This window comes from Prionailurus viverrinus, chromosome D1, assembly GCF_022837055.1.
Source record: "Prionailurus viverrinus isolate Anna chromosome D1, UM_Priviv_1.0, whole genome shotgun sequence".
Classification (NCBI taxonomy): domain Eukaryota; kingdom Metazoa; phylum Chordata; class Mammalia; order Carnivora; family Felidae; genus Prionailurus; species Prionailurus viverrinus.
The window spans coordinates 111,748,801-111,761,666 of record NC_062570.1 but is presented as its reverse complement, the minus strand read 5'-3'; the positions used below and the strand labels follow the sequence as shown (position 1 = coordinate 111,761,666).

The 12,866-nt window shown below is 54.8% G+C and overlaps 1 long non-coding RNA gene across 1 annotated transcript; it reads left to right on the top strand.

The window, feature by feature from the left end:
• The first annotated feature begins 60 nt into the window (after positions 1-60).
• On the top strand, positions 61-2,105 carry LOC125176919 (uncharacterized). The gene is made up of 3 exons (XR_007156427.1): positions 61-877; positions 976-1,761; positions 1,854-2,105. It is a non-coding gene; the product is annotated as an uncharacterized LOC125176919 (long non-coding RNA).
• The last annotated feature ends 10,761 nt before the right edge of the window (positions 2,106-12,866 follow it).

Genomic DNA, 12,866 nt, shown 5'->3' with positions numbered 1-12,866 from the left:
TGGGGGTGGGTGGAGGGATGGCCGGGGTCTTTATTATGGGGAACCTCCGAGTTCTGGGGCTCCAGACACTTGCCAGGAGGGGAAAGGGAAGGACAATTTTTTTTTCCAGGTGCGCAAATTGGGGTTGCACGCCCAACGCCCAGCACCCCTGCTCTTGGGTCCCTTGGCCTCGCGCCGTGAGGGCTGGGGGCGGATCGCGGGTCTGGACCCTCTGGGGAGTTCTGGGCATGCGGAGTCCGAGGGGCCCAAAGGGCCGCGGTCTAACACCAAACCCCGCCGGGGTGCTTGCGCGGGGTTCGACCTACTCCCGCGAGTCCTGGGCGATCGGCGGGGGGCCGGGGTGCGGTCCGACTGGGGAGAGATGGGAGGCGAGAGCGCGCGCCCGGGAACCTGGGCCTTGGCTCCGGAGCAGCTCAGGGCCGCGCCGCGCATTCCGCACATTCCCGCCCGGCCTCGGTTCCGCCGCCACGTGGTTGCTCAGCGCGCCGCGCTTACCGTAGGGCTTGGAGAAGGCGCGCATCCGCGGCCCCGGAGCGCGTGCAGACCTCCCAGGGTGCGGGGCGCGGAGGCCAGTTCCAGCCACCCTACCCAGCAGCCCTCGCCTCTCTCTCCTCTGCATAGATCGCTTTTTTGTTGTTTGTTGTTTTTTTGTGTTTTTAAACGTAACAAGAGTTGTACTGCTGGAGTGATGACAGACTCACTTGTAAAGGCGGGGCCGGAAGAGTCTCAGGCCCCACTGCTATTTGTAATTGGGTGACTGTCCATCTGAGGAACACGACCGAACCAGACGAGTGAGTGCCTTCCCAGCGGTGACAAAGCTCGTCAGAGGAGCTGCGGCTTCGGATCGTTTTCTCCTCCTTTTCCGTCTTCAAACTCAGTGGGTGGCTCAGTCGATTGGGAAGCTGGGAGGAGCTTAGCCCATAGGGAAAAGCCCAATAAGCTGGCTATAACTATTTTTTTTTTTTTTTGGTAAAGTCCTTAAGGGTCTTTTTCTGAGGATCGGTTCCAGATAAAGAGTCCAGCACATCCCTGGATCCTGAGCAGCAGACCTTGACGGGCAGGATGCCTGCCTCTGCCTCCTGGGTCCCACTGGAACCCATAGGACTGGGGCTAGGCTGAGGTCCCTCCCCGCTGCTGGGAGGGGTGAGAGGGCTCCAGATAGCGCCACCTCTCCCAATCCCCAGTGGACAGATGGCTCTCCCCGCAATCACCAAAGGGGGGATGGGGGTGGGAGGGAAAGGCTGTCCCCCTCCCCCCCCCCAAATGTGAGGCATGCCCATTTTCGCCTAGGACCTACTGCAAGGTTTGGAGAGCCATCCTTCACTCAGGTACCTGTCCTCATTCCTCGCTTCTCCTGCAAGGTACCCCACCCCCAAGCTCATTGCTATCGTGCATTTCACCTTCCAGACAAACCTCAGAAACACACTTGGTGGGTGGGGAAACTGAGGCACCTTATCCAGCCTCATGCGGCCGGCAGCGTGTCTGTGCCCTTAGCCTGCACCTCCCTCGGTGTCGTGGGCACCGTCAGAACAATTTCAGGGGCCTTTGAAGCCGATAAGGATAATAATCTACCTTTTCAAGAATTCACGAAAAGCCCAGCCCTTTTTTCAAGGTATCAGGAAGTTTGCAGCCATGTTTGCGAAGCGGCCAAGCCTGCCACCCACATGCATCTGCCAGGAGCCGTGCGGTCTTGGGGAAACCCCTGTCTTCAGGTGGGGTATGGCCTCACTCTTCCCAAGGCCACGGAGCAGAGCGATTAAGGTAATATGTGTGAAGCAGTGAGCAGCCCGGCCTGGCCTGGTGTATGTCAAGGCCTGTTAAATGTATTCATTCATGTATTTGTTCTTGTGCAGAAGGAAGGCCATGTGATGCGCGGTGTATGTGGAATTGATTAAACATCTCCGTTTACATTCAGAAAGAGGACGTAAAAACGACTCTCTAGTCTGTAAGCTTGCTTTTACTTGCTGAGTTCTCCTGAGCTGGCCGTGGACAGGAGACCTAAATCCTAGAATGCATTTTTAAATTAAAGAGAAGTCGAGCCGTGTTAATCTTCCCTCCTTCCTTCTCACCCTGGCAAAGGAGTAGACAAGCTTACTTAAAAAGGAAGCGCGTCCATCGGGGGCACAATCGGCCATACAAGAATGAAGGATATAAAGTGGGGGGGGGGGCGGTTCTGCTGGGTCCAAGAGGGCCGGTCCCGCAAGGCACTGCTCAGGTCTCTGGATGAACAGGGCTTGTGCCTGACATCCCTTCGCGTAAAAAGATCCCCTCTCTACTCAAGGGGAAGCGGGGAGGCAGTCACAAGTGACATTGGCCAAAGGCGTGGGTCAACGTGACGTGGCTAGAAGCCGAGAGGCACAAGTGTAAGAAGCCGGGAGGCTGACCGTGTCAGCCCACGGCCGGGGCACCGCCTGCCCAAGGGGAGGATGGAGAGGGTCAAGGAGCCTGGCTTAAACATTTAACTGTAGCTGGAGCTTCTAGAGGAGAGAGGGCCCCTGGGCTTGCCTGCCTGGCGGGGGTGGGGGGGTGGGGGGGTGGGATTCCTGTGCCCCCAGGACCCTGGGTATCTATTGCCCTTTGCGCCTTTGGACTGACCTGCCTGGTTTCCTTCTGACCCAGAGACAAGGCTGGAAGTACCAGCTGGAGAGCTTTCAGGCAAAATGCAACGTTAGATGCAGCGACAGCTGACGTCCCGCCAGCTCCCAGGGCCTTCCCGGCTCCCTTCCCTCTCCTGCTTCAGTACTGAGCATGTAGGACGCCCTCGGCAAGGAGCACCTTGCCCGGGAGGTGTCTGTCCTTGACCCAGAGGGATGCGCTGACCTTTAGTCCTCACGCTGGGGGCGGGGGACCGACTCCTGGGCAGCCTCGTGACTTGGGAGCCTGTAGGGAGATGCGGAGACGTGGAGTGAGGGGCTGGCTCCTAAGTCCGTGGCGGGGAGGGGGGTGTGGGGATTAGGACCCTGAGCCGGGTGTGGAATAAAGACCTCGGTATTACATCCAGCCCCATGGTGCTTCCTTAGCCGACCATCCACAGAATATTTACCAATACCAGAGAGAAGGGGTGGGGTAGGGTGGGCCAGCTGAGTCCTCAGCCTCTACCTTCAGCCTCAACCCTCCCTTGGCCTTGGAGAGACCGCTGTTACAAAGGGCCACCCACCGGGGGGCCTTAAAGTGAGCGGACATTTGTTCCGTCACGGCCTGGAGGCCAGTGTCCCAAATCAAGAAGCAGGGCCACGCTCCCCCCAGAGGCTCCGGGGGAGGCTCCTTCCTGCCTCTTTCAGCCTCTGGGGGCTTCAGGTGTCCCTGGGCTGGTGGCTGAACCCCTCCAGCCTCTGCCTCTGTCTTCCTGTGGCCACTCTTCTGTGTTCCCTCTTCCTCTCTTGTAAGGACACTTCCTTGGATTTAGGACCCACACGGATAACCCGAGATGATATCATCTCAAGATCCTTCATTTGGTTACATCTGCAAAGACCTTTTCTTTTCTTTTCTTTTTTTTTTTTCTCCAAATAAGGTCAGATTCGCAGGCTCTGGTGGTGGGGAGGTAGACATGCCTTTTGGGGGGCACCGTTTAACCCGCTAGGGCTGGGGAGAGGGAGAAACAGGGGGTGTGCTTTGTGGCCGCTTAGAGTAGACAGTCACATCCTTGTGTTTGCCAAGGACTTGGTTTGAGTCAGGCCTTCTTAACAGTTTGGGGGCAGGGAGACAGACCTCAAACATGACTGAGTCGCAGTCTCTGTCCTCCAGGGGCTTTCCATGGACACCTGAGATACAGTGCCTGGAAATTGCTTCTGAGTGAGAGTTCATGGCCAAATTGGCAGGTGCCTTCTGCAGGCCACCACTGTCCTCTCCGGACATAGAAGTACCGAGCATTCCGATTGCCATTAGCATTCGGACGGGGGCGAAGAGAAAGGCTTCACCCAAGAATGAGGAAGGGCACAGAATGAACAGGCAAGGAGGCAGGAGAGAATGTTCTAGATGTTTGAACAGCACAGAGAAAACCCTAAGGGAGAAAAGTGCAGGGTATTCTCTTCCCTCAAAAGCAAAGAGTCTCGGGGGCCTGGGTGGCTCGACTGGTTGGGCGTCTGACTTCGGCTCAGGTCACGATCTCGCGGTCTGTGGGTTTGAGCCCCACATCGGGCTCTGTGCTGACAGCTCAGAGCCTGGAGCCTGCTTCGGATTCTGGGTCTCCCTCTCTGCCTCTCCCCTGCTTGTGCTCTGTCTCTCTCTCTGTCTCAAAAATAAACATTAAAAAAAAATTACGCCCTTTACCTCCATTTTACAGATGAGGAAATCGAGGCCGGCAGGCTCATGTGGCCATGGCGGAGCTGGGATGCGTCCTGGCTCTGTCTGACTCTAAAATCCAGGAGAAAGAGGCACATCACAAAGCACCTAGAATCGCGAGGTTCACTTTTCTAAAAAACAGCTTTATTGAGATATAATTTACGTAGCGTAAAGTTCACTCATTTAAAGTGTACAAGCCAGTGGTTTTCAGTCTATTCCCAGAGTTGTGCAGCCATCACCAAGATCTCATCGTAGGACATTTTCGTCAACCCCCAAAGAAGCCTTGTGCCCACGTGGTGGTTCTTGGGTTTTTCCTTCACCCCCCCTCCTCTGTCAGAATCATGCCCTCCTGAGTGCCCATGAGCAAGGTTTCGTGTGGTTTCTTGTGTCTCTTTTTGTAGCAGGGCTCATCCTGAGCGCACCTCCGGTTGGGGGTCGGTTCCCGGGCGTTAGCTCTCTGGGACCCAAGAGACCCGAGACAGACCTGGACACTTTGAGAGAGGATCTCTCAACCATTTGCCGCCTCCTGCCTCACCCTTGTCCCTGCTTCCATATTTCCTCCTTTTCCTTCCGCAGGGAGCTCAGAGCGTCTGGAACCACAGGCATTTATAAGGAATGTTTTTGGCCGTGACTTAAGAGCCTCTGTAGGATCAGCTCCTAAGTAGCCGTGCGTCCTATGTAGCCGTGCGTCCTAAGTAGCCGTGCGTCCTATGTAGCCGTGCGTCCTAAGTAGCCGTGCGTCCTGTGTAGCCGTGCGTCCTAAGTAGCTGTGTGTCCTATGTAGCTGTGCATCCTGTGTAGCCGTGCGTCCTGTGTAGCCGTGCGTCCTAAGTAGCCGTGCGTCCATCCATGCCCTGTGAAGCTGGAGGGGAGGGTAGACATTGCCAGGAGCCCTGGCACAGGCATCTGTGGTGCCGCGGCTCTGATTCTCACTGACTCAACCCGCACCTTTAGCGTCCCAGACGTAACCCAGGGGGTCAACCTGAAAAAGAGAAAATAATCTTAGGGGCCTCTGTTCAGAACAGGCACCATCCCCACTGTCAAGGAGCGTGGATAAGTGGACCTACCCACAGGGGCCGCGTGAGTCCTGTAACAGGGCAGTGGCCAATGGCGGGGGAGCAGGAAGGAAGAAACCAGGGAACCTCCCGCGAACTCACCCGAGGGTGATTGCGGGTGTGTATGAGTTACCTACTGCTGTGTAACGAATCAGCCCGGCACCCAGCAACGTACAACAGCCGGCACTTTCTCGAGCAGTGGCTGAAGGTCAGGAAGCCGGGAGACGCCTGGTCAAGCGGCCTGGCTCCAGGTGCCTCGTGAAGCTGCAGTGAGGTGTCTGCGGGGCTGCCTCACCTCCTGGTCCTCACACACGGCTCGGAAACGGAGACAGCCCAAATCAGAGGCTGCAGCCTTTCGTGGCCTCGTCGGAAAGGTGGAATGCTATCGCTCCACATGCTGTTGGTCACGTAGACCGGTCCTGGAGCACTGGGGGGGGGGGGGGGGGGGCGCTGCACAGGGACGTGAATGACGCAGGAGGCCATTCCGGAGGCTCGTGGACCTGGGTGGGGTTTCCAGGTTGAGGAAGTGCGGGCATAGGGGCACAGATGGGGACAGAGCCGTGGGCGCCGTGGGAGACGTTGAGTTGTGCCTGGTCTAGGTGCGGCTTAAGCTGATTGTTTCCCGCACGAATCCCGCAACTTTGTCCTTGTCAGGTGCACATGCAAGTGCGGGGCTGTGTCTGTTCTGTCCCTGAGGTCACGGGGTCTGGTGACAGGGCCCGGGCCGGGGCAGTCATCCACAGAGTCGTGGTGGGGACGGTACAGAGTCCTCGCGGGGCAGGACGTGGGGCGTGTCTTACCTCCCCCCGTTCCTGCCTGTTTTCTGCCTCTGGGTTTCCTTTTCTACCGAAATCCGTCAGCGCTGGTGTTTGTCGATTGCCACAGAACCCGACGAGCCGGGCACCAGCACTGAGAGCGCTCGCGTCCGGCGGGACCCGCGGCTCCCCTGCCACGTATGTGCCTGTGAGAGTCACCCTTGAGGCGAGCTGGTGTCCGATAACCGGGGGAGGGAGGGGACAGAACTTCTGGTGTATTCGGAGGATGAGGGAACATTAAGGGGAAAAAGCAAGATACAAACATATCCAGGCATCACTAGCTCAACCGTAGGACAGACACAGCTGGTTCGAAGGACTTAGAACGAGACGGGAGGAGCTGAGACTTGGGGGGGGGGGGGGAGGGGGGATGGGAACGATGTTTTCCCCTTCCGTCTATATTTTAGTTTAGTTTTATGTTCTTTTTTGTTTTTCTGTTTAGATAGCGCATGACTTTTGTTTGCTTATTTATTTGAAAGAGAGAGGACGCAAGTGAGGGAGGGGCAGAGAGAGGGAGAGAGAGGAGTGGAGCTCACCCAAAGCAGGGCTTGTGTTTTACTCGAAGCGGGGCTCGAGCTCTCCCGACGTGGGACTCGAACTCACGAACCGTGAGATCATGACCTGAGCCCCGCAGGTGCCCTTATTTTTATATTCTATGTGTTTTCCATCCACTGTGTTCTCTTATGAACGAATAGTGTTTTAGAAACGAGAAAAAGGAATCCAACCAGAAACAACTCCAAAGATACTCGGGCATTTTCCAGCAACCGCCCGCCCCGCCGGTCCCCCCGTGGTTGTCCTTGGAACCCCTGAACCAGACCCTGTAGTTCATCAGGCAGTAACCACATGGGGATCCTTTCCATCTTGGATGAGCGGCCCCGGCCCCAGTCATCAGCTCGGGAGAATCCTAAATTCTCGGGACAAATTCTTCCAGCGGACGAAGGAGCGGGAGGCTGGTGTGTTAGGTAGAGTTTAGTCGGCCCCAGGGTAGACACTTTGTAAATGCGAGGCCAGGCCTTCCCAGCACCGGGTGGTGACCACTTAGGAGCAGGGGAGGCCTGGACTCTGCCTCCTAGGATGCCAGGCGTGGGCCGAAAACAGGAGGGGTGCCAACGGGAACCACCAGATGCAGCCTAAAATGTGCCATGCTCCCTCTCTCCTCTCTGGCCACCCGGGCTGGGGCCAAAGAGCGGCCATCTTTCCTGAGTAAACTTAAAAAAAAAATGGGGCTCCTGGGGGGCTCCGTCGGTTGAACGTCTCACTCTTGGTTTCAGCTCAGGTCACGACCTCACGGTTTGTGAGTTCAAAGCCCTGCATCGGGCCCTGTGCTGACAGTGCAGAGCCTGCTTGGGATTCTGTCTCTCTCTCTCTCTCTCTCTCTCAAAATAAATAACAACTAAAACCAAAACAGAGCACCCACAACGCCGCTTTCATTAGCGCCCCCCAAGAGTGAAACACTTAGGTATTAAGTCCAACAGGACACGTACACGATGTACCCGGCGAAGCGCACGGAGCTCTGATGAGCGAAATCAAAGATCTGACCAGGTGAGGAGAGATTCCCGTCCACGCCTGGGAAGACCACCGGTCAAGCTATCGGCTCTGCCCAGCTTGGTGTGCAGGTTCGAAGCAGTTACGATCCGGCTCCCGGCGCGTTATTCTGCGGACGTTGGCACACTGATGCTACAACTTCCTTGGAGACGCGAAAGACGCGGGGCAGCCAGCTCAGTGCTGAAGCAGGACCCGCCAGAAGGCCCACGTTCCTCAACTTCAAGACTGACCATAAAGCCGGCTCGTAGAGCAGAGCCCCGGTTGTGACCATCGTCCCCGGGTCTGTGTACCTGCTCCCTTCCCCCACCCGCCCTGCCTGCCACCCTTGAGCACTCTGCCTCATGATGTCACTCCCCGGCGGTGCCCTCGGCGGCTGCCCAACCCCCTCCCCCGCCCAGAAGATGTTCTACAATCACCAGCCCGGCCCTCCCAGGAGCCCACGGAAGGGAGAGCCCCCCACGAGCCTGGCCTCCAGGGAAGACCTCTCCTGGGAGCCTTTGGAGTCTGGAAAAGCGAGCTCTGGGCTTTGACACAGAGGCGGGCTGAGGCCTGGGGATCTGTCTGCCAAGGAGGCTCTTGGAAATCGCAAGAGCCCGGGGGCTCCTGGCCTTCGGGGTCCCCTCGACGACGTGCCCCGCACCGGAGCACCAGGGCCCCAGGACGGTCCCAGGCCGACCTTGGCGGGGCGGGGGAGGCGTTGCTGGCCCCCGTCCGGGGCCCTCCGCGTGGGCGTTTGTCGTGGGACCCCGGCTTGCGAGGCACAAACCCTCGTCGCAAGAGTGGGAGGCTGCCTGGGAACTTTGCAAAATTGGGAAAGCGAGTGTGTTCCCCGTAGCAGAGCGCGTTGGGCCGTCCCCTCGCCCCTGATTAAGGGGAACTGGTGTTTGTGGGGGCGTTCAGCAAGAGGCCTCTGATTGGGAGACAATTTTGTGGCTTCGGCCTGTAATTTGGATTCGAGGGATTGGGCACAGTTAATGTGATAAACTTGCAAACCTCCGCCTGGGACCAGACGCCGCCCGCACAGGGGGCCATCAAAGCTGGCGGTGCAAAGGCTCTGCTCCTGGGGCCGCGGCCGGCCGGGGAGGCTGGGCCCTCTCATGGCTGGCTTTGAAAATCCGGGAAGACGAGCCACCGGTCTCGTTCACCGCCGAGATGGAAATGCACGCCGCCGTCGGCTTTCGTTTCTGTTAGATGTGGGTGTTCGAGATTATCCGCGTCCTCAACTATAAACTTTTTGAGGCAGACGGGAACCGTCCTTAGCCCACCTGGGGGCCTGGCACGCTCTCGGGCTTCGCACAGCTATGCTGGACCAGAGAAGGAAGGAAGGAAGGGTTAGAAGATGTGTGTTTGGCTTGAAGAGCGATGGCCACGGGCCCGTCCAGGTCGGGTGTTTGCCCCAAGAGATCTTCCGGATGGTCAGGGTCATCCGAATGTCACCAGGAACACAAGGGCTCTTTGTGGCTAGTGACCACATCAGTACATTTCTCCTGCTTCCTAAATCACCGAGGTTGGGCCACGGAGAAGACAGACAGACGCTAAGCGTCTGTGTGCGCGTGTGTTAAATGTTGTGGGTGAATCGGGAGGAGGGCAGCGATGGCTGGGGAGGCTGACGGAGAGATGGATGGGAGTGGGGAGAGGGAGGGGGTGGGGGTGGGGTGGAGGAGTCAGTAGCCACCTGTGGGACCCCCTCGCTGTCCCTTCAGGCTCCCCGGACCTGCATTCCCCACCGTCGCCCTCGAGAACATACGCTCTACGCTGGCACCTGTGTGGTTTCCGATGGTCTGGTTTTATACCTGTGTATCTTTGGTTCGGCTCCTGCCTCCCTTGTGACCAAAGTGGGGCCAATTCCCAGCTCCCCTCCATCTGGCCGGGGGAAGGGCAGGAATTCTCCAGCAGGCACCCTTACCGGGACACAGAAGGCAGACAAGCCAGCAGCCCAGGAGACTCCAACAGACGCGAATGAGTTTCTACGGCGCAACTTTCTGGTCCCGACTCAAAGTCAGATCTAATCAGGGGCCGGTCGGTTAGCTGAGCTGACACTATCGATGGGGAAGCAGGCTCCGTTTCTTCCCCTTCCTAAAGGTTAACAAAGATACGCAAACATCTAGGGCTAAGTATACCTTCCGGTGTGACTTCAGCAGGGCATGTGATTTTCGATAACATCTCTGGACCCGATGATAATGGAGTCCAAGGTGGTTCTCCCAGTTAAACGGGGACCCTGAGCGATGGCAACCCGGGGGAGCGGGGCTCCAGTGACGGACCACCACGCTCTCCTGCCCGACTCTGCACAGTGACTTCAAGAAGCAATAGAAAGAGCCTGCTCCTCTACCTGGCCAACCAGAGGGGGCCTACCTTTTACTAACTACAGCTGAACTGGGTAAGCTTTCCCACGCTGGGGTAAATTCAGGTGGCTTCAAAGTTTGCACTCTTAGAAATAACATCCTTGTACAAAACGCGTCTCTTTTGCTCAGTCTGATTTCCAGCAGTCTCGTGAGACTGCCCTGTGAGGCGTTCATAAAGTTACCGTAAAAAGATCGGGAGATCAGGGGCGCCTGGGTGACTCGGTCGGTCGGTTAAGCATCCGACTTCGGCCCAGGTCGTGATCTCACGGCTTGTGGGTTTGAGCCTCGAGTGGGGCTTTGTGCTGACGGCTCAGAGCCCGGAGCCTGCTTCTGCTTCTGTGTCTCCCTCTCTCTCTCTCTCTGCACCTCTCCTATTTGGGCTTGGTGTCTCTCTCTCTCAAAAATAAATAAACATTAAAAAAAAAAATTAAAAAAAAGATTCTGAGATCAAATTCATTGGGTCAATCCCACCTGCTCTCGGAGATTCTCAGGGCACGTTGTGCGGAAAGGCACTGAGAAGTCCCGCAGCACAGAGGCATGCTTGCTTGTGGCCAGGACACTTTTTGTGTCACATCTGCTGACATCCTTCGTCAGGCTTCCAAAAGTCTTGCTTGGGAAACACTGCCTCGGAGCATATTTTCGAAAGTCACGCAAAAGAGTACAAATAGCTTGTCTTTTCTCCTCAGTGGGACGAAAAGGGCGGTCAGAGTACTCGCCAGACAGAAGCAGATTGTGGTGGGCACTGTCGGTGGGGGGGGGGGGGGCGCTGATTTCCCGCGGCTCCCTCACCCCAGGGCCCTACCACTTTGTTTCTTTCCGGCTGGAGTAACAGCCCAGATCGTGACACTTCCATATTGTTCAGCGTTCTTTAATTGCCGGTGCAGAAGCTTTGCGGTTTTCCACATGCCTGTTTGTTATCTGAGTCTTCTGGTGTAGAATTTGTATTTCCTTCTTCTTTGACTGCTTATTGAGTTGAGACTGGATATCGATCTCGTATATGTTATAGTGACGGTTCCTTCATAGACCTGGAGGGTTCACCATATTTATCTATGTTTATTCCTCACGTTCCACACCCTCGCTGTAACTCTTTTTTTGCATTTCATCACTCAAAAATACGGTTATAGAAGGAGCTCATTTTTAAAACTTAATTTACACCCAAGTTAGTTAGCATCTAGCGCAACAATGATTTCAGGAGTAGATTCCTTAGTGCCCCTGACCCATTTAGCCCATCCCCCCCCCACACCCCCTCCAGTAACCCTCTGTTCTCCATATTTATGAGTCTCTTATGCTTTGTCCCCTCCCTGTTTTTATATTATTTTTGTTTCCCTTCCCTGATGTTCATCTGTTCTGTGTCTTAAGGTCCTCATATGAGTGAAGTCATATATTTGTCTTTCTCTGACTAATTTCACTTAGCGTAATACCCTCCAGTTCCATCCACGTAGTTGCAAACGGCAAGATTTCATTCTTTTTGATTGCCGAGTAATACTCCATTGTATCTATATACCACATCTTTATCCATTCATCCATCGATGGACATTTGGGCTCTTTCCATACTGTGGCTGTTGTCGATAGTGCTGCTGTAACCATGGGGGTGCGTGTGTCCCTTCGAAACAGCACACCTGTATCCCGTGGATAAATGCCTAGTAGTGCGATTGCTGGGTCGTAGGGTAGTTCTATTTTTAATTTTTTGAGGACCCTCCATACTGTTTTCCAGCGTGGCTGCACCAGCTTGCATTCCCACCAACAACGCAAAAGAGATCCTCTCTCTCCGCATCCTCGCCAACATCTGTCGTTGCCCGAGTTGCTCATGTGATGAGCCATTCTGGCCCGTGTCAGGTGGTGTCTCGCTGTGGTTTTGATTTGTATATTCCTGATGATGAGTGATGTGGAGCATTTTTTCATGTGTCGGTCGGCCATCTGGAGGTCTTCTTTGGAGAAGTGTCTGTTCATGTCTTTTGCCCGTTTCTTTTCTGGATTATTTTTTGGGTGTTGAGTTTGATAACTTCTTTATAGATTTTGGATACTAACCCTTCATCTGTCATTTGCAAATACCTTCTCCCATTCCGTCGGTTGCCTTTCAGTTTTGCTGATTTTTTCCTTCGCTGTGCAGAAGCTTTTGATTTTGATGAGGTCCCAATAGTTCATTTCTGTTTCTGTTTCCCTTGCTTCCGGAGACGTGTTGAGTAAGAAGTTGCTGCGGCCGAGGTCAAAGAGGTTTTTGCCTGCTTTCTCCTCGAGGATTTTGATGGCTTCCTGTCTTACCTTGAGGTCTTTCATCCATTTTCAGTTTATTTTTGTGTCTGGTGTAAGAAAGTGGTCCGGGTTCATTCTTCTGCCTGTCGCTGTCCAGTTTTCCCAGCACCACTTGCTGAAGAGACCGCCTTTATTCCATTGGATATTCCTTCCTGCTTTGTCAAAGATTAGTTGGCCATACGTTTGTGGGTCCACTTCTGGGTTCTCTATTCTGTTCCATGGATCTGAGTGTCTGTTTTTGTGCCAGGCCCATACTGTCTTGATGATGACAGCTTTGTGATACGGCTTGAAGTCGGAGAAGTTCATTTTTAAAAAACATATTCAAGCCCTTCCGTCTTGTCTCCAATAAAATACTTCCATTTCTTTTCTCAGAATTTGCTTCTTTTACATGGATGGGAAAAACGCTATTCTGTGTTCCTTTAAGCTTGTTAGAATAAATCTGAGAAAATAAAATATTCCCAACATACAAGTAATACATGTTCATAATGAAAAACAAAAATAAGAAAAAAGAGAGAGAGAGAGCACTTGTAATATCACCGCCCAGATCCATTGGCCATACTTTTTGGTAGCTCTTCTCA